Source organism: Lolium rigidum, chromosome 5 (genome assembly GCF_022539505.1).
Source record: "Lolium rigidum isolate FL_2022 chromosome 5, APGP_CSIRO_Lrig_0.1, whole genome shotgun sequence".
In the NCBI taxonomy this organism is placed as follows: Eukaryota; Viridiplantae; Streptophyta; class Magnoliopsida; order Poales; family Poaceae; genus Lolium; species Lolium rigidum.
The window spans coordinates 134,293,346-134,314,935 of record NC_061512.1 but is presented as its reverse complement, the minus strand read 5'-3'; positions in this window follow the sequence as shown (position 1 = coordinate 134,314,935).

Here is a 21,590-nt window from a genome sequence, read left to right as displayed (position 1 = left end):
CGGTCTAGTTTAGTTTAGGGCAATGTTTAAAATAGCCGGCTACAGGATATAGCCGCGGCCTCCCAAAACAGCTATAGCCTGGCTATAGCCGGCTATTTAAGGACTTTGACACCTTTTAGCGGGCTAATGCAGTTAGCCGCACCATGCGGGAAAGGCTATAGCGGGCTCTAAATGTATTAAAGATGGGCGAGAAATCGTGACTGACTGAGGGCCGATAACCGAAGCGTTTTTTCCTACACTTGGTGGAAACCGACTGAGGGGGCCGTCTCTTAACTTTCGAGTTTGTACAAGTGTGAGTTACTACAGTTACAACAAACTCTATATCAGGGCGGTTTTGTGACAAGTAAATTAAACGTCCTATTAGTCCTACTAGCCTCAGGTACTATTCTCTATCTATATGAGATCATCCCTTTGGTGATACTATAATTTGATTCAATTGGAGTAGAAGCAGGACGACATCTAGACATTTCAGTTTCTGACAATAAATCTAGAACATACTTCCTTTGAGATAGGTAAATACCTTTTGTACTTCGACATATGTCAGTTCCCAAAAAAATATCAAAGCAATCCTAGGTCTTTAACCTCAAATTCTTGTGCTAAGTGTTTCTTCACCTTCTTTATTTAGATGTGATGTCATCAACATATCTGTTAGAACAACCATCGTGTCTCCATCATGCTTCTAAAACAATGTGTGACCGACATTGATTTGTTTATATTTCATTTGAATAGTGGATCGTCTAAAGCAATAAACCATGCTATGGCAGAATGTTTTAGCCATACAAAGAGCGATGCAATCTCAACACTTTTACCTAGATTTGAGCAGTTCTAAGCCAGGAAGAGTGTGCATATATAGATTCTTCTTGAAGGTCGTGATAACCCACAAGTGTAGATGATCAATTATAGTACTTTCGATAAGTAAGAGTTTCGAATCCACAGCGAAGTAAGGAAATGATTCACTAGAATGGCAATAGAAAACAGTTGAAGTTGCAAAGGCTTTTTTGTGTTTTGGTTGTATAGTTTCCTGAAAAGTATAATACAAGAAAGGTAAAATGTAAATAGTAAAGTGACGAAAGTATCAAACTCTTTTCAGAGAAATACCAATTCATTATGCAGCAAGAGGACAAGCTTAGTTGTTCACTCATGTGAGTCAAGCGTTCCCAAGGTCTACACGGATAATTAAGCACATGATTTCTATATGAATGTGATGAGCATGTTGTCAAGTTTAATTCCTATTTTGGACAGAAACTAAGATAGGTGTAGCCATATACGTGAGAGATTACACCCTGAGTGATTGATTCTAAGGCCATTTTATAAGCAAGCAAATGATATATTAAGACAAATGTCCAACCGTCGCTTAAGATTTTTGCTTTCCGATAAATAACCCCCTATTCCAAGTATGAGAGACTTGGGTCATGATTTGTGCCACTTTACGTTTCTCCTCTTTTCCCTACTCTTAGATGCAATGCTATGAGCTCACATAGGTGAAGTATCATGTAATCGATGTTCGCATAATACCATCATATATAGAACCACATCAGACTGCGTACAATACTTGATCAAATACTCAACTCATATTAAATAGAAATCATGGTTATGACATCCTCTAGAACATGGGAACTACTCACAACTCTTAAACATGAACATGATCAGTGGCATAATGATTACAACACAATCTGAAAATATAACTCCACCACCAAGTGTTGTTGATGCATTTTCGAGGTAATATAATCCATCTTGTTCAGATCTAGTCCCAAGTATTCTTCCGGAAATCAGTCTCACTTTCACCAGCATGACTGACACTATCAAGGAGGTTGCACATGCCACTAGGAAAACAAGCCTACGTACATGCACCTTTACCTCTACAAGTGAGTCATATACATTCTAGGCTTCACCAATGACTCTCCTGTGGCAGCTCGCGGCTACCTTGTCGACAACAACGCCTAGGGTGCCAACATTGTTGGCATGCATGAGCAGCACATGCATGACCCTCTTGCTAGGGGCCCATGTGGCCAAGCACTACTAAATTCTGTAGAGCTAGGGTTTCTTGTGGGCATGTGGGTGGTGATGCTGGCATGAAGGTGATGGTTTGATGATGGTCTACATTTTGTGGCAACTAGTGCATATAAACTTCTCATGGCCTATATATTTTGATGAGGTGGTATATACTAACGCTCTCATGTGATGGTGAACTTTGTTGTGTTAAGATGACACCCAATTTTATTAAAGACGGTGAGTTGTAGGAATCTTCCATTCTATTCTTACTTTGACATGCTGAGTTGTGGAACAGATTCAGCGCCATAAAACTGTTTGAAAAGCCGACGAACAATAGATCAGTGTTCGTCGATGACCCCATCAATAGGAACCAATGGATCTCCATGATGTGCATGGTGGGAAGGCCTCAAGATGAGCATTTGCAATGGCTCCCTTATAACCTCATCATTAAGCTATTAATCATAATAAATATGAGTGTAATTGCATCCTAAAACGACTACTCGCCCCTTGTCTACTGCTTGTCAAGCAAACATGGCCATTCCAGCGTGACGCCGGCGTGCCGAACCTAAGCAGAAAGCCCGACCCATGTTCGGCCAACATGACATGTGCCTTAAGAGGGACCGTGTTAGCCCGTGGAGCTGATGGGTTGGGGATTGGGGCAGCTAGCATTTTCTCAAATTTTGAAAGGGAGCGGGGGACGTGGAGCGGATCATTAGCTAGGCTGTCCAGGGTGAGGTGCCCTAGGTTTCTGTGGAGGGGGTAGGGCGGAGTTTTTTTTTCATTTTTAGTGTAGTTTTCGTATTTCAGGCCTGCTGACCAAGGTATTTTTGTCTAAATTTGGCCAAATTTTCGGTATAAAAGGGCAGATGACTCTCTCATTTTTCACACTCTCTTCTTCACACACCCATGTCATTTCCACACTCTCACACTTGGCTGATTCCAACTAGAATATGAAGAGAATGGTGTCGAGGAGTGGCGAGCTTGGTGCAAAAGTTCTGGATGCGATGATGTGTTATTGCTGGAGTGCAATTAATGGAGGAACGTTCCTCCTTAGGAGAACGCTGAGCGCCCCCGGTCGATCCCGCGTCTTGATCCTCCGGGTAGAGGACCATCGAATTGATCCATTGGATCACATCAGTTGTCGCTTCCCCCCATCCCGTGGTATGAACCCACCACACACAATGACCCCTTCGTCTCCAAAAAGAATTCCCTTGCCTCCCCTCGTTGAACACCCCCTAGACAAAAAATTCTGTAGCACATGTCGATGGTGGCAGTATAGTCTTGTAGCTGGCGGCGGAGGAAGCTTTGGAGTAGCGGTCACTGGAGGCCAGCTTCGTAGCAGCGGCGGATCACCGTTGTAGCACCGGTGGCTCGCCTTGGTAGCAACGAGAACCCACCTTCACAGCATCAACGATCGACCTTCGGAGCAGCGGTGGCTCGCCTTCGCAGCACCAGTGACCTCTCTTCGGAGCAGTGGCGGCTCACCGTCGTAGCATCGGCAGCCCGCCTTCACAGCACCGACGACCTAGCTTTGTAGCACTGACGGCTTGCCTACAAAGCATGGCACCGCCGGTGTTCAGGCTTTGCAGAAGTCGTACCCATGCTACGCAGCTGCACCAGACTACCTTGGTAACAATAGCGAACCACCTATGCAGCTGCGGCGGACCAACTTGGCAGCAGCGACACGCGCGCGGCGGCAGGACGATGAAGCACCGCGACCTTCGTTTGCAGATTAGGCACATCTGCCTCCCCTTGCCACGTGCAGGTCCGACCCCCGCGCCCTGCAGCTCCCAGCAAGCACCGTTGACCTCTACAGCAGCAGCGTCCAACAACTTCGGCTAGCAGCCATGGAGCGAGGCATGGGATAGCTCAAGGAGGGAGCGAGCAGTGGTGGGTGGTGGAGTAAATGCAGAGCATCAGCTGGACCATGGAGCTGCGGCGTGAGCCCTCTGGCCATGAGGAAACTAGAGACGCATCAGTGCGATTGGGTGTAAAAAAAGCAATAAAAAGATAAGGCTGATTATAGTGAGAAGTAACTTAGACTAGTAACATAGTATGTCGTTAGACTAGTAACATGAGTTACTACCTTCATAGTGGGTAGTAACTTAGATGTGGTTTCATGCATACTGTCATTTATTATGTTATAGACTCATATTGTCTTGAAATGTGTGATGTTATGATAACATAGCTAGTTACCACCTTACTTTTTTTTTTCAATTAATGTCATGATATATCACTAAAATATTTTGAGATGTGTGATGTTACCACTATGAGCAGTCTAAGGTTGAGAGAGAAATCCTGGTGGAGGGTGCGAGGATGTGTGGCATGCGCAAAAGAGTACGCGAGCGTGCTATCGTTCGGAGGAATCGAAGCATTTTCCTTTTCCTTATGTGAGGATGGACGGTTTTGATGATGCAGCAACTAAAGCTCACTCTTTTAAATCCCATATGACATTTTTTTCCTCATTTAATTAATCCATTCACTGTTAGCAAGCTATAGAGAAAGAATTTTTTCTATATTTAATCAGATTTTTTCTATTTTTCCAAGCTATTTCAAGCTAAGAGGGCAGAAATCAGGCCCGTGAAGCAGAGGAGCCGTGCTGGGGCCTGGGAGCTTGGCACGGGGCCCACAGACATGTCACGATCCGTGTATATACGGGCCTTGGTGTGCCGTGCCTTGCCAGGCCCGCGTAAGGCCGTGTCGGGCATGCCCATAGGTCTGCCCGGGCGTTCGGTCTGTTCGGTTTGCTCGGTCCGGTCTTTTCGGTCATTAAAAATTTCGGTCATCTAGGAATACTACCCATATTACCTTCGGTCTTTTTGGTTTTTCTGTATTCGGTCTTCGGTCTTTTCGGTCCGGTCTTCGGTCATGACCATATAGACCAAACAAAAGAAATGGCAGGGTAAGTATATACAAAATGGCTGCATAACAAGATGATCAAAATAGCAGCAACATGTAACTTCACAAATGGCAGCCAACAAATGTCAACACCACATCATACATGTTGCCGTACTGGAGCACAAAATAGCAGCAAGACACAGATAATAGGTGACAGTTCAAAGCAAATAAGCAACATTAGTTCTTAGTCTCACTCTCATAATCACAACTCATAGAAATATCAAATATTAAGTCTTAATCTCACAGTCTCAAACTCAAAAGCCAGAAGTTGACCATTACACAGAGATAGTACAAGTTGTTGGACACCCATTTATTTGTTGGATTTGCTTGACTTGCCAATGGTTGGGGATGCATCCGCAAGGGCAAGTTCCCGTGCGTTCAGCTCATCCGCAAGTACAAATCGGTTCACCGCTTCCTTAGATTCTGATATTATCTGCAAAATACATCAAAAAATCTCTTATTCTTTGATACACACCAAAAACAGTACCAGAAAGCAGTGTACAAATCCAAATTCATCTCTGCATTAGACACCAACTTTACCAGACAATTAGTAGCAAATCAAGAATGGCAAGCACGTAGCTTCTGCATAGGTTGAGTAAGCTAGAGTTATTTAGTCCGTACGACATTTTCGAGTGAAAAACTACAGGGACACACACCAATACACCATCTACCAACATAACATTTTCAATCTGTAATAGTGAAACTTTGGGACAGCACAACAAGAAAATCTCTTGTTTTACATGCTAAATAGGGGACGAACTGAAGCTTTGAGGTAGGGAAGTTCTTACATTTGCGTCAGTTGAGAAGCGGCAGGGTTGGGGAAGAACGTGAACAGCTGCCTGGCGTCGACGCTGCCGGCGGCTGGGGGTCGAGTTCTCAAGTAACGACCCACGAGGCCACGATTGGCTTTGGCCCGTCCCCGTTATTTGTTTTTCTCCCTCGTTTTCTGCTCGACCCCGACCGATACTTCGCCGCCGGCCGCTGCGCCCAGGCCATCTGCCGCACCGTCCTGTCTCCACGCCGTCAGCCGCAGCTGTCCACTCCTCCGCGTACTCCCCCCATCTCCACAACGTCCGGCGCACCTGAGAGCTCCACCGCGTGTTCCTCCGGTACGCCGCGGCTTCCCCCCTCCCGTGTCCACCGCACTTGGCCTCTGCCGCCGAGTCTTCCCCCCATCAGCATCCGCTTATCCTCTCCCTCCCTTCCTCCAGCCGGCGCGGGGATCGATCCTACCTGGGCTGACCGGCAGCGCGCTCCCGTTCCGTCTCTCCTCGGCCCAGCATGTACCAGTGGCGCAAGTTCGAGTTCTTCGAGGCGAAGGCGGTCGGGCGCGGCCTAGGCGCTCTGGCAGTGCCAGCCGAGATAGGACCTGCTGCTCGGGCGACCGCGTCGCCGTAGGGTGCGAGGAACGCACTGTGGGGCTCCTCGATCACGGGTTCCACCTCTCCTACGGGTTCCAGGCCTACGCCTCCTCCGTCCTCTTCCTCCAGCAGCTCAAGGTACAATGGTACATACAGGAATAAACTCATCTCGAACTGCGGAATTCTTCCATAGATTTGTTGTTAGAGTTCCTCCGAGCATGTAAAGGACCTTTAAAACGCGAGTAAAGGGTCCTGTATTCAGTTTTCACTTCTATTTTACGGGGTGGAGATACGGGTTCTGCTAGCTCGGACGAGTTGCCGACCCGTCAAAACAGGGTTTTAGACAACAATTTGCACAACAATTTCAGATCAAACATAGCACATTCAAAATATGTGATGCATAATTTATAATTTTTAACATTACAACGTGATCATAGCTAATGTTCAAGCCACAGAAGTTCCCAAATGTGATCAACCATCAACGAGTCCATCGCCAGCGGCGTCACCACTCGCCGGAGACTCACCTTGACCACTTGCAGCACGAGCTTCACGCGCAACCTTCTTCCTCGCCATGATGTCCGCCTTGGTCTCCTTCCACCATGCCAGTTGATCCTCGTCCACGCACATCATCATGATTTCCCTCTCCTCGACCAAGAGCTTCTCATGGCCTTGGCTTTTTTGAGTGCGATCATCCTCAAGTCTAGCTCGGCCTTCACCTTGGCATCTTCCCGCCTTACTTCCATCCTGCAAAGCTTCACCTTCTTCTTCTCGGTGATGAGGAGCTTGGTCTCCAATGTCTTCATCGTTAATGCCTCTTTAGACTTCATGAGTTGATCCAACTTCTCCCGGAAGCTAGATGCTTCTCCTTCTACCTTCACCCTCTCCTTGGCTTTCTTGTTGCCCTCGGGCTTGCCGGTGTTTCTCGCACTCATGTCTTCCGCTTCATCATCCATGGTGAGCAGTGCCTCCTTCTTGCACTTTGGTTCGCTGCCCCTCAACTTCCACTTAGGAAGATGTTGAAGAATGGAAAAACAATGTTGAAACTGAAATTCCTTGTTCTTGGAGCCGGTCATGTCCTTGTACCTCTGTTGAGCATACTTGGGCTGCACAACAACAATATTATGTGATGTTTGCACATCATCAACACATACTATGGATAGCAACAAATTAGGAAAACTTACATAGTCCTCCGGCACGCATCCACTAGGGGGGTTGTGGGCTACTTGATCCATGGCAGCACTCCAACGAGAACAAGCTGGTTTGATGATGTTCCATCGGCCTTCAAGGGAGCGGTAGGATCTATCGGCCATGCTCTTGGTGCGAGGCTTTAGCTGGTGGTAGAGATCCTCGATGCGCTGCCAATAGCGCTTGTCGCCTTGGTCCACTCTGGTGCACGCATCCATCCCCACCTTACTCCAAGCACGGACCAAGATCGCGTCTTCGATCTCGCTGTAGTTCGCCGTGCGTGGCTTCGGCGTCGAGGAAGAACCGGCGACAGCCGGATCAACCTCAACCACCTCCTCGTCACCCGCATCCTCCTCCTCGTCATCAATCTCTTCGACGTTGCCCTCCCCATCGAATGCATCGATGCCGCGTCCAAATCCACCGCCGATTCGTTGAGCATGTCCATGTACGATGTTGTGGACTCAACATCGAACACCTTGTCTACGTCCATGGTGGGTGGCGGCGGCGCGGGCGTCGCCTCGGATTGAACGGAGGGAGGAGGGGCCGTGGCCTTGGAAGACGGTGGAGGCGCGCGGCTAACTGCCTTTGTCTTCACCTTGGACTGCGGGGCACCCCTCAGCCCGGCCGCCTTCGTCTTCATCCTGCCCCCTTCTTGGCAGCCGGCGGGGTTGCGGCCGGTGGAGCTACGGCCGCCGCAGGGGCTTCGAAGAATTGCTTCGGAAACCTCTTCCTCTTAGACGGGATGGTGACGGAGATCATGGCCGACACGTCGCCAGCGTTTGGCGGACCTCCGACGGGGACATCAACCACACCACCGGCGGTCGGCGGCCCTTGCGGAGGATCCATGGCAGCGGGATCCGGCCGCGTCGTTGCCGGGAAGAGCGGGGCGGAGGAGATCGAGCGGCGGCGGCGGCGGTTGGGTTTCGCTGAAACCCTTCGTGCGCAGTGGAGGGGAGGATACTGGTTTGGCTCTCTATTCCCGCTCCCACCCCGCACAAGTAGGGGGCGAAGACCCGCCCCGTAATCGAAACCGGGAAAAATCGACGCGGGGGCCATTTTTACGGGGCCTGCTAGACGACCGGGTAGAGCCCAAACCCGTATTTCGGCGGTTATTATACGGGTTTGACACTTTTAAGGGGTCTGTTAGACATGCTCTCACAACTTGATCCTGTATGATGAGACAAAGAACAATTACATGCATTTTGTTGTTGTTCAAATTGACTGCTATTTATGGGTAGTGGATAGCCGGACACATAGTTTGTCAATTGGGCTGGTACCTTGCTCCGTCAGTCATCCCTGAACAATGCTGCACATTCCTAACAGAAAACCTGTGCGTTGCTACGGTGGTACATTAAAAAAAAACATCTTTTGATATGTTTAAATTTGCATGTCATCAAACAATATGTATGGAGGCTTCGATTGATTTTTTATTAATCCTATAGGAACAGTGAACATGATCAGTATTAAATATTACAAAATGATACATGATCAGTACTCCCACAATGCGAGTATTAAGACTGCTCATAGTGGGAGTAACATAGGTAGTAACATCACACATATCAAGGCATTTTGATGACATGGCATACTAATAAATGAAGAAAGAGAGTGAGGTGGTAACCAGCTATGTTACCATAACATCACACATCTCAAAGCAATATGAGTCTACAACATAATTAATAATATATTGCATGACACCACATCTAAGTTAGTACCCACTATGAAGGTAGTAACTTAGACTAGTAACATAACATATGTTACTAGTCTAAGTTACTCTCCACTATGAGCAGCCTAAACATTAGAAAATTATCATTTTGTTAATTAATATATGGACCATGTCTCGATGCATTTAAGAACACAATGAATCAATTAGTATGTAAATGGCATGCCCAAACAAATATCTGGAACATTTAGCTGGTGCTAAATGTAATGAACAAAACATATTATGAAGAAAGTCATTTAGGCTGGTCATAGTGCTAGTATCATAGCTAGTATCATGCACATTGGTCCCACAAAAATGCTGATGTAACAGCTAATTAAGGAGGAAAGAGAAGATTAGAGTAACATAGATAGATACTATATCATAGCGCATGTCACGAGAAAAGTTAATGCCAAACAAATCTTGTGCACAAATTTGCATTGAGATTCTAAAAAGCAATAAATATAGCATGACTATGATACTATTTCATGATACTAAGCATTATAAAAATAGTATCATACACAAGTATCATATGTATGATACTTACCACTATGACCAGCCTTAGGATCTGGGAGGAAAATGGGATCAATTCAGACCTGGAAGGTGAATGGTAGGGAATAGAATTAGCAGCTTCACAATCGTATGTGGAATGGAATGAGTAATAAGCCAATAGCAATATGCAGTAAACAATGAAGTGGACAGAGAAACGAAAAAAATATTTCCGTCGTCAGAAACAAAGAATATACGAATAGCACATATGGAATCCGATCTGGCAGCCATCGATTTGCATGAATATGTAGTCGTAGAAGTTGAGGAGATTATAAACAGGTGAAGGCACGCCGGCCGTGGCATCCTCGGACACCTCCCCGTCCTGCGTCGCTCCCTGAGCCTCCGGCTCGCGCAAATGTGCACCCCGTCCTGCATCGCTTCAGCCTCGGGAAAAGTGTGACAGAGCAGGTGCGCTCTGTGCACCCCCATATTTTTTGATTTTTTCTTTTTTATATCTCTCAAATTATGTAATATTTTGATTTGATTTTTTGTAAGTCACTCAAAAATAACAAATAGAATCGGACACAAATAGTTCGAAAACTTTTTGTGCAATTTAAAATTTCAAATTATTTAAAAATAAAAATGAATTCTTGAAATATATATATACACTACATCAAAAATCCAAAATATTTTCCCCATATTCTAGTTGTAAATTTTCAAGTTCAAAGATTATGTGGTGTGAAAGATACAATAAATAAGAAGTTGTTTGAGAGACGAAAACGGTTTAGTCGCGCTCCACATTCCTCGTTTTCGTCCGGATTTGAGTTTTCATCCATCCGGAGAGCCCAGGTCATCCCCCCCCGGGGAGCGTCCGGAGACTCCGGACGAAACGAAAGCGCGGGAATCGTCTGGCGGCCCCGACTTGTCGGCGACAGAGGCCGATCTTCGTCCTCCTCGCATCGTCTTCCCGAGATACGGCGCGCGTGTGATTTGAGGGAAGTTTTTAATTTAATAGATAGAAGAAATTTGTAGGCGAGCACAAATTACATATAAATACTTCGGAAAAACATAAAAAGGACATAAAAACTTTGAAAAAAAAACTAAGTTAAAAATGAACTCATCAAAATCTAGCATTTCTTGTTTCACTTTTAGACTAGCAAGATCAACCCCTAGATCATTTGATATGTTAGGCATAGAGGGGTTAGGAGATGATACCTCGGAAGATTTAGCCATGTGGCAACTTTCTTCCGCCACATGAATGACCTCATTGGGGGATTCACTTGGTGACGAAGAGTTAGTGGAGAGGGAGGCAAGAGCAACCAATCCATTTGAGGTTGCATCTTCTTCATCATCAACATCATCATCTCCGGATGTATATTCTTCTTGAGTTGATAGCACAATAGATGTGTCCAAGGTGGACTTTGTCATGAAGCAATGTGCATTCTTGATATGAGGATTCTCATTGGGGGATTCAAAGAGAGATGAAGAGGGAATGTTGGTAGTGACAATGGCGGCCACTTCCTTTGAGCTTTCTTCTTCATCATCACTAGAACTTTCAACTTCATCGGAATAATATTCTTCCTTAGTCACTAGCACAATCCTTGAGGGCCTCTTGCCCTTCTTGCTGTTGTTATATAATTTCTTGTTGGGGGCCTTTGAATCTTTGCCCTTTGAATCTTTGCTCTTGTCCTTGGGAATGAGCCTTCCACCATTAGTTTCCCTATGCTCATAGGGGCATTGAGCGATGAAATGGCGTTTGTCACCACAATTGTAGCATGATCTTGATCTTGGACCCAAGCTAGTGGACCCACTTGAGTTGTTTCTCTTGATGTTGTCTTCCTTGGCCTTGGATGGATCAACCCAAAAAGATTTTGCATGGAAGGCCATGTGATCATTGTAGTGGAGTTCCAAGTCTTCCGGATAGGACATACTCCAAGATGTCCTATATGGTTCTTGAGGGTTCACTTCTTTCTACGGAATTGACCGTCAAGACAAGATTGTTCCCTCTTGACATTCCAATGGCACGATTGTGAGAATCATGAGAGTTTTTCTTGAGCACCTTGAGGGCTTGCATCTCGTGCACGGCTTGTTGAGAAGTGAGAGAGGAAAAGCATTATCTCCCAACAAGAGTCTTGACATCAATGGGTTCAAATGGCATCATGCAATCGATGTACTTATCTTTGATCCAAGAGTCATTGATGTGGGTGGCACCCACATTCCGGAAAGCATCAGCAACGGTGAGAAGTCTTCCATACATGACTTCATGATCTTCATCTGGTAGCCTCATGAATCCTTCGGCTTGATTCCGAAGAGAATTGTACTTGTTCCTTCTCATGCTATCACTTCCAATGCAACTAGCGGCCAAACCATCCCAAGCTTCCTTGGCGGTGGTGAAATTCCGAACATGAGACAATTCCTTTGTCCCCACACTAGTTTGAATCATGTGCAAGGCAATGTCATTGAGTTGATTATCAACCGTTTCTCTTCTAGTCAACTTGTCGGGGTTGTAGGACTTTAAGCCTTCCAAGATGATTCTCCAAAGTTCATTGGAGGCACTGCGAACATGAGAACGAAACTCAAATTTCCATGTATCAAAATCTTTAACATTAAACTTAGGTGGGTCGCCCCGAATGTTTATATGAGGATGGGGAACCGGTATATCGGGAGATAGGAAAGGCGGAGCCACTCGATTGTAGCTATCACCTCCACTAGTTCCCCTAGGAGATGCAATGGGAGTTTGAATAGTGGTTAAGTTATCACCATTGAAGGGTTTGGTAGAGGAGGGTAATGCCGAAGCATTTCCCTCTTCTAACTCACCCTTGTCCTTGTCCTCTATGGCGGGAGCTGATACGTCTCCAACATACCTATAATTTCTGATGTTCCATGCTTGTTTTATGACAATACCTACATGTTTTGCTCGCACTTTATAATGTTTTTATGCATTTTCCGGAACTAACCTATTAACGAGATGCCGAAGGGCCAGTTGCTGTTTTCTGCTGTTTTTGGTTCCAGAAAGGCTGTTCGGGCAATATTCTCGGAATTCGACGAAATCAACGCCCAGAACCTTATTTTTCCCGGAAGCTTCCAGAGAGCTAGAGTGGGACCAGAGGGGAGCCCTAGGGGCCCCACACGTGGTGGCGGCGCGGCCCAGGGGGCGCGCCCCCTAGTGTGTGGGACCCCCGTGGCCCCTCCGACTCCGCCTCTTCGCCTATTTAAGCCGTCCTGACCTAAAACCTCGACACCAATTGACGAAACTCCAGAAAGACTCCAGGGGCGCCGCCGCCATCGCGAAACTCCAATTCGGGGGACAGAATCTCTGTTCCGGCACGCCGCCGGGGCGGGGAAGTGCCCCCGGAAGCCATCTCCATCGACGCCACCGCCTCCATCATGCTCCGTGAGTAGTTCCCCCATGGACTACGGGTTCTAGCTGTAGCTAGTTGGTACTCTCTCCCCCATGTACTTCAATACAATGATCTCATGAGTTGCCTTACATGATTGAGTTTATCTGATGTAATCGGTGTTGTGTTTGTTGGGATCCGATGGATTGTTACATTATGATTAGTCTATCTATAAAGTTTATGAAGTTATTGTTGCTGCAATCTTGTTGTGTTTAATGCTTGTCACTAGGGCCCGATTGGCATGATATTAGATTTAAGCTCTATACTTATTGCTTAGATTGTATCTACAAGTTGTTTGCACATGTCTATGTCCGGAACCCGAGGCCCCAGAGTGACAGCAACTGGGATAACTGGAGGGGAAGGCGTAGGTATGAGGATCACATGTTTTCACGGAGTGTTAATGCTTTGCTCCGGTGCTCTATTAAAAGGAGTACCTTAATTTCCAGTAGATTCCCTAAAGGCCCGGCTGCCACCGGCTGGTAGGACAAAAGATGTTATGCAAGTTTCTCATTGCGAGCACGTATGACTATATATGGAAAACATGCCTACATGATTAATAATCTTGATGTTCTGTCTTAATGCTATTTCAATCCTATCAATTGCCCAACCGTAATTTGTTCACCCAACACTTGTTATTGGAGAGTTACCACTAGTGTAGATAGCCGGGAACCCCGGTCCATCTCTCATCATCATATACTTGTTCCTACATGACATTGGAAGTAGTATCAACTATTTTCCGGTGCCATTGCTCTCATATTACTGCTTACTGCTGTCGTGTTACTCATTACTACTCGCTCTCATATTACTCGCTGCTTTCACATCACCCCCGTTACTAGTGCTTTTCCAGTGCAGCTTGAATTGACAACTCAGTTGTTAAGGCTTATAAGTATTCTTTACCTCCCCTTGTGTCGAATCAATAAATTTGGGTTTTACTTCCCTCGAAGACTGTTGCGATCCCCTATACTTGTGCGTCATCAAGACTATTTTCTGGCGCTGTTGCCGGGGAGGCATAGCTCTACTCATAAGTTCACCCGGGGAGTACACTCTACCTCTCTCTCTGTTTTATTTTATTTTGTTTTGCTTAGTTTACTTTTGTCTAGTTTATTTGTGCTTAGTTTATTTCTGTCTAGTATTATTTTGCTTAGTTTACTTTTGTCTAGTTTGTTTTTGTCTTGTTTTATTTTCCTCATATACCCGAAAATCCATAAAAATTTGAAAAACCGAAAAATTAAAAACTGTTGTTATGGAAGAACCCACAACCTATTTGGAGCTTATAGAATTATATATGAATTATAGAGAATCAAGAACGGGAAAAGTTATGAGTGCTGTGATAGAAAAATTGAATACAATTGCGAAAATCTTGCTTAAACGCCATGATATAAACTGTTGCTCTAAACATGATACTAAACATCTTAAATTTCAATGTGGCTTTAGTGAGGAAGTTTTAATTAAGAACTATAATTGGAATAGCTATATTCATTTTGGGTTCGAAGAAGTAGAACAATTTGTTTTGTTTATGGGAGCTTCTGAGATAGAATCCTTCATGTCTAAAAATTATGAAACTTGTGCTGTTTGTAAGGACCTTAAAGATTATGTCTCTTCTATCTTTAATTTTTGCATAGAAAGCTACAGTGATAATCCCTATATCATTGATTATAAAGAGAGACTCATTAATGCACAAGTATGCACTCACAATTTGCAGGAACCAGTGGAAGAAGAAATTGATGAACCTGAAAGCTCATTGGATGAAAAAGAGGAGGAAATTAATGAACCTGAAAGCTCATTGGATGAAAAAGAAGAGGAGAGTGATGAACAAAAGGAGGAAGAATAGATTAGCTATCCATGCCAACCTTCTAATGAGAGTAACTCTTTATCTCTTACACTATTTGATTGTCCTCCATGCTTACCGAAGGAGGATGAATGTTATGTTCCTGTGGATTCTCTTGAAATATTCCCTATGAGTAAAACTTGTGAGAATAATTATGCTCCTGTTATTTATGATAATCCATGCTATTTTGATAAATCTTATGATAATGCTTTGTTTGTGCCTGATGTCGATATGCATGGTACTAAAGAGTTTTGTTTGGCAAATGTTTATGATAAATCTCTAGATGATGGTCCTATGTTACTTGATAAATTTAATTGTACTACTAATGAAAATGGGATTGGAGAGGTCTTGACTTTATCTATGAGTCTCATATCTTTTGAGATTGATCAATCATCTTGTTATATTATTGATAAAAGTGGTTTTGAAAGTTTTAATCCTATTATTTCTGAGCTTGATAAAAATTATGTGTTTGTGAATCATGAAAAGCATGCTGTATGTGATAGTTATGTTGTTGAGTTTGTTCATGAAGCTACTGAAAATTATTATGAGAGAGGAAAATATGGTTGTAGAAATTTTCATGGTACCAAAACACCTCTCTATATGCTTAAAATTTTGAAGTTACTCTTGTTTTACCTTTTATGCTTGTCACTATGTTCTTCATGAATTTATTTGTGTACAAGATTCCTATGCATAGGAAGTGGGTTAGACTTAAATGTGTTTTGAATTTGCTTCTTGATGCTCTCTTTTGCTTCAACTCTTATTTCTTGCGAGTGCATCATTAAAACTGCTGAGCCATCTTAGTGGCTATAAAGAAAGCACTTCTTGGGAGATAACCCATGTCTTTATTTTCGCTACTGTTTTGTTGTGTTTTGGAAGTTGTTACTACTGTAGCAACCTCTCCTTATCTTTATTTTATTGCAATGTTGTGCCAAGTGAAGTCTCTAATAGAAGGGTGATGCTAGATTTGGATTACTGCGCAGAAACAGATTTCTCGCTGTCACGAATCTGGGAATGATTCTCTGTAGGTAACTGATACGTCTCCAACGTATCGATAATTTCTTGTGTTCCATGCCACATTATTGATGTTATCTACATGTTATATGCACACTTTATGTCATATTCGTGCATTTTCTGGAACTAACCTATTAACAAGATGCCGAAGTGCCGTTCTCGTTTTCTCGCTGTTTTTGGTTTCGTAAATCCTAGTAACGAAATATTCTCGGAATCGGACGAAATCAACGCCCAGGTTCCTATTTTACCCGGAAGCATCCGAACACACGAGAACCGCCGGAGAAGGGGGCAGGGCCACCACACCACACCCCGACGCGGCCAAGGGGCGCGCCCCTAGGGTGTGGGCCCCCGAAGCCCTCCCCGCGCCGCCTCTCCGCCTATATAAAGCCCCCGACCTAAAAACCTCGGGGCGTTCGACGAAAACCACGAAAACCTTCCAGAGCCGCCGCCATCGCGAAGCCAAGATCTGGGGGACAGGAGTCTCTGTTCCGGCACCCTGCCGGAGCGGGGAAGTGCCCCCGGAAGGCTTCCCCATCGACACCGCTGCCATCTCCACCGCCATCTTCATCACCGCTGCTGCTCCCATGAGGAGGGAGTAGTTCTCTATCGAGGCTCGGGGCTGTACCGGTAGCTATGTGGTTAATCTCTCTCCTATGTACCTCAATACAATGATCTCATGAGCTGCTTTACATGATTGAGATTCATATGAGTTTTGTATCACTACTATCTATGTGCTACTCTAGCAATGTTATTAAAGTAGTTTTATTCCTCCTGCACGTGTGCAAAGGTGACAGTGTGTGTGCACCGTGTTAGTACTTGGTTTATGCTATGATCATGATCTCTTGTAGATTGCGAAGTTAACTATTGCTATGATAATATTGATGTGATCTATTCCTCCTACATATGCATGAAGGTGACAAGTGTGCATGCTATGTTAGTACTTGGTTTAGTCTTTCGATCTATCTTACACTAAAGGTTACTAACATATGAGCATTATTGTGGAGCTTGTTAACTCCGGCATTGAGGGTTCGTGTAATCCTACGCAATGTGTTCATCATCCAACAAAAGTGTAGAGTATGCATTTATCTGTTCTGTTATGTGATCAATGTTGAGAGTGTCCACTAGTGAAAGTCTATTCCCTAGGCCTTGTTCCTAAATATCGCTATCGCTGCTTGTTTATCGTTTTTACCGTGTTACTACCGCTGCATTACTATCGCTTGTTTACTCGTCCTGGGCAAAGCACTTTTCCGGTGCCGTTGCTACTGCTTATTCATACCACCTGTATTTCACTATCTCTTCGCCGAACTAGTGCACCTATTAGGTGTGTTGGGGACACAAGAGACTTCTTGCTTTGTGGTTGCACGGTTGCATGAGAGGGATATCTTTGACCTCTTCCTCCCTGAGATCGATAAACCTTGGGTGATCCACTTAAGGGAAACTTGCTGCTGTTCTACAAACCTCTGCTCTTGGAGGCCCAACACTGTCTACAAGAATAGAAGCTCCCGTAGATATCAAGCACTTTTCTGGCGCCGTTGCCGGGGAGGAAAGGTAAAAAGGCACTCATACTCCGGTTCCAGGTAACAGTACTTTTCCGGCGCCATTGTGTTTGTGCTCGAAGCTATTTCCTTTAGATCCCGCAATTGCATCTTTTTGTTTCTTGTTTACACTAGTTTGGCATAATGGACAACAATGAGCTTCTTATTCTATTTCCCGATTTAAAACATGGATTGTTTGATGCGAAAATTAAAAAACCTATGAAATCTTATTTGCATGCTGGTAGTAATATTAGTATGAACGCTTTGAACACCAATGTTGCTAATGATATGGAAAATTCTAAGCTTGGGGAAGCTGGCTTTGATGAGCATGATATTTTTAGTCCCCCAAGCATTGAGGAGAAAATTTACTTTGCTGATACTTTGCCTCCTATTTATGATGATATTGGTCTTTTAGTGCTGCCTACTATGGAGGATAAGTTTAATTATGATTACAATATGCCTCCTATATTTGATGATGAGAATAATAATGATAGCTACTTTGTTGAATTTGCTCCCACTACAACTAATAAAATTGATTATGCCTATGTGGAGAGTAATAATTTTATGCATGAGACTCATGATAAGAATGCTTTATGTGATAGTTATATTGTTGAGTTTGCTCATGATGCTACTGAAAGTTATTATGAGAGAGGAAAATATGGTTGTAGAAATTTTTATGTTACTAAAATGCCTCTCTATGTGCTGAAATTTTTGAAGCTACACTTGTTTTATCTTCCTATGCTTGTTACTTTGCTCTTCATGAACTTGTTTATTTACAAGATTCCTATGCATAGGAAGCATGTTAGACTTAAAGTTGTTTTGAATTTGCCTTTTGATGCTCTCTTTTGCTTCAACTACTATTTCTTGCGAGTGCATCATTAAAACCGCCGAGCCCATCTTAATGGCTATAAAGAAAAGAACTTCTTGGGAGATAACCCATGTGTTATTTTGCTACAGTACTTTGTTTTATATTTGTGTCTTGGAAGTTGTTTACTACTGTAGCAACCTCTCCTTATCATGTTTTTGTGCCAAGTAAAGTCTCTATGGTAAAGTTGATGCTAGATTTGGATTGTCTGCGCAGAAACAGCATTGCTGTCTGTCACGAATCTGGGTCTAATTCTCTGTAGGTAACTCAGAAAATTATGCCAATTTACGTGAGTGATCCTCAGATATGTACGCAACTTTCATTAGTTTTGAGTTTTTCCATTTGAGCAAGTCTGGTGCCATTTTAAAATTCGTCTTTACGGACTGTTCTGTTTTTGACAGATTCTGCCTTTTATTTCGCATTGCTTCTTTCGCTGTGTTGGGTGGATTTCTTTGTTCCATTACCTTCCAGTAGCTTTGAGCAATGTCCAGAAGTGTTAAGAATGATTGTGTCACCTCTGAACATGTGAGTTTTTGATTATGCACTAACCCTCTAATGAGTTTGCTTAAAGTTTGGTGTGGAAGAAGTTTTCAAGGATCAAGAGAGGAGTATGATGCAATATGATCAAGGAGAGTGAAAGCTCTAAGCTTGGGGATGCCCCGGTGGTTCACCCCTGCATATTCTAAGAAGACTCAAGCGTCTAAGCTTGGGGATGCCCAAGGCATCCCCTTCTTCATCGACAACATTATCAGTGTTCCTCCTCTGAAACTATATTTTTATTCCGTCACATCTTATGCACTTTGCTTGGAGCGTCTCGTGTGCTTTTGTTTTTGTTTTTGTTTGAATAAATTGGATTACATCATGCTTGTGTGGGAGAGAGACACGCTCCGCTGGTTCATATGAACACATGTGTTCTTAGCTCATAATATTCATGGCGAAGTTTCCTCTTCGTTAAATTGTTATATGGTTGGAATTGGAAAATGATACATGTAGTAATTGCTATAATGTCTTGGGTAATGTGATACTTGGCAATTGTTGTGCTCATGTTTAAGCTCTTGCATCATATACTTTGCACCTATTAGTGAAGAATACATAGAGCATGCTAAAATTTGGTTTGCATAATTGGTCTCTCTAAAGTCTAGATAATTTCTAGTATTGAGTTTTGAACAACAAGGAAGACGGTGTAGAGTCTTATAATGTTTTCAATATGTCTTTTATGTGAGTTTTGCTGCACCAGTTCATCCTTGTGTTTGTTTCAAATAAGCCTTGCTAGCCTAAACCTTGTATCGAGAGGGAATACTTCTCATGCATCCAAAATACTTGAGCCAACCACTATGCCATTTGTGTCCACCATATCTACCTATACTACATGGTATTTTCCCGCCATTCCAAAGTAAATTGCTTGAGTGCTACCTTTAAAATTCCATCATTCACCTTTGCAATATATAGCTCATGGGACAAATAGCTTAAAAACTATTGTGGTATTGAATATGTAATTATGCACTTTATCTCTTATTAAGTTGCTTGTTGTGCGATAACCATGTTTACTGGGGAACGCCATCAACTCATTGTTGAATTTCATGTGATTTGCTATGCATGTTCGTCTTGTCTGAAGTAAGGGCGATCTACACTGAGTTGAATGGTTTGAGCATGCATATTGTGAGAGAAGAACATTGGGCCGCTAACTAAAGCCATGATTCATGGTGGAAGTTTCAGTTTTGGACAAATATCCTCAAGTCTCTAATGAGAAAAGAATTAATTGTTGTCAAATGCTTAAAGCATTAAAAGAGGAGTCCATTATCTCGTTGTCTATGTTGTCCCGGTATGGATGTCTAAGTTGAGAATAATCAAAAGCGAGAAATCCAAATGCGAGCTTTCTCCTTAGACCTTTGTACAGAGCGGCATAGAGGTACCCCTTTGTGAAACTTGGTTAAAGCATATGTATTGCGGTGATAATCCAGGTAGTCCAAGCTAATTAGGACAAGGTGCGGGCACTATTGGTACACTATGCATGAGGCTTGCAACTTATAAGATATAATTTACATGATGCATATGCTTTATTACTACCGTTGACAAAATTGTTTCATGTTTTCAAAATCAAAGCTCTAGCACAAATATAGCAATCGACGCTTTTCCTCTATGGAGGACCATTCTTTTACTTTCATTGTTGAGTCAGTTCACCTATTTCTCTCCATCTCAAGAAGCAAACACTTGTGTGAACTGTGCATTGATTCTTACATATTTGCATATTGCATTTGTTATATTGCTTTGCATTGACAATTATCCATGAGATATACATGTTATAAGTTGAAAGCAACCGCTGAAACTTCATCTTCCTTTGTGTTGCTTCAATACCTTTACTTTGAATTATTACTTTATGAGTTAACTCTTATGCAAGACTTATTGATGCTTGTCTTGAAGTGCTATTCATGAAAAGTCTTTGCTTTATGATTCAGCTTGTTTACCCATGTCATATACATTGTTTTGATCGCTGCATTCACTACATATGCTTTACAAATAGTATGATCAAGTTTATGATGGCATGTCACTCCAGAAATTATCTTTGTTATCGTTTTACCTGCTCGGGACGAGAAGAACTAAGCTTGGGGATGCTGATACGTCTCCAACGTATCGATAATTTCTTGTGTTCCATGCCACATTATTGATGTTATCTACATGTTATATGCACACTTTATGTCATATTCGTGCATTTTCTGGAACTAACCTATTAACAAGATGCCGAAGTGCCAGTTCTCGTTTTCCGCTGTTTTTGGTTTCGAAATCCTAGTAATGAAATATTCTCGGAATCGGACGAAATCAACGCCTGTGTTCCTATTTTACCCGGAAGCATCCGAACACACGAGAACCGCCGGAGAAGGGGGCAGGGCCACCACACCACACCCCGGCGCGGCCAAGGGGGCGCGCCCCTAGGGTGTGGGTCCCCCGTAAGCCCTCCTGCGCCGCCTCTCCGCCTATATAAAGCCCCCGACCTAAAAACCTCGGGGCGTTCGACGAAAACCACGGACACCTTCCGCGAGCCGCCGCCATCGCGAAGCCAAGATCCGGGGGACAGGAGTCTCCGTTCCGGCACCCGCCGGAGCGGGGAAGTGCCCCGGAAGGCTTCCCCATCGACACCGCTGCCATCTCCACCGCCATCTTCATCACCGCCGCTGCTCCCATGAGGAGGAGTAGTTCTCCATCGAGGCTCGGGGCTGTACCGGTAGCTATGTGGTTAATCTCTCTCCTATGTACCTCAATACAATGATCTCATGAGCTGCTTTACATGATTGAGATTCATATGAGTTTTGTATCACTACTATCTATGTGCTACT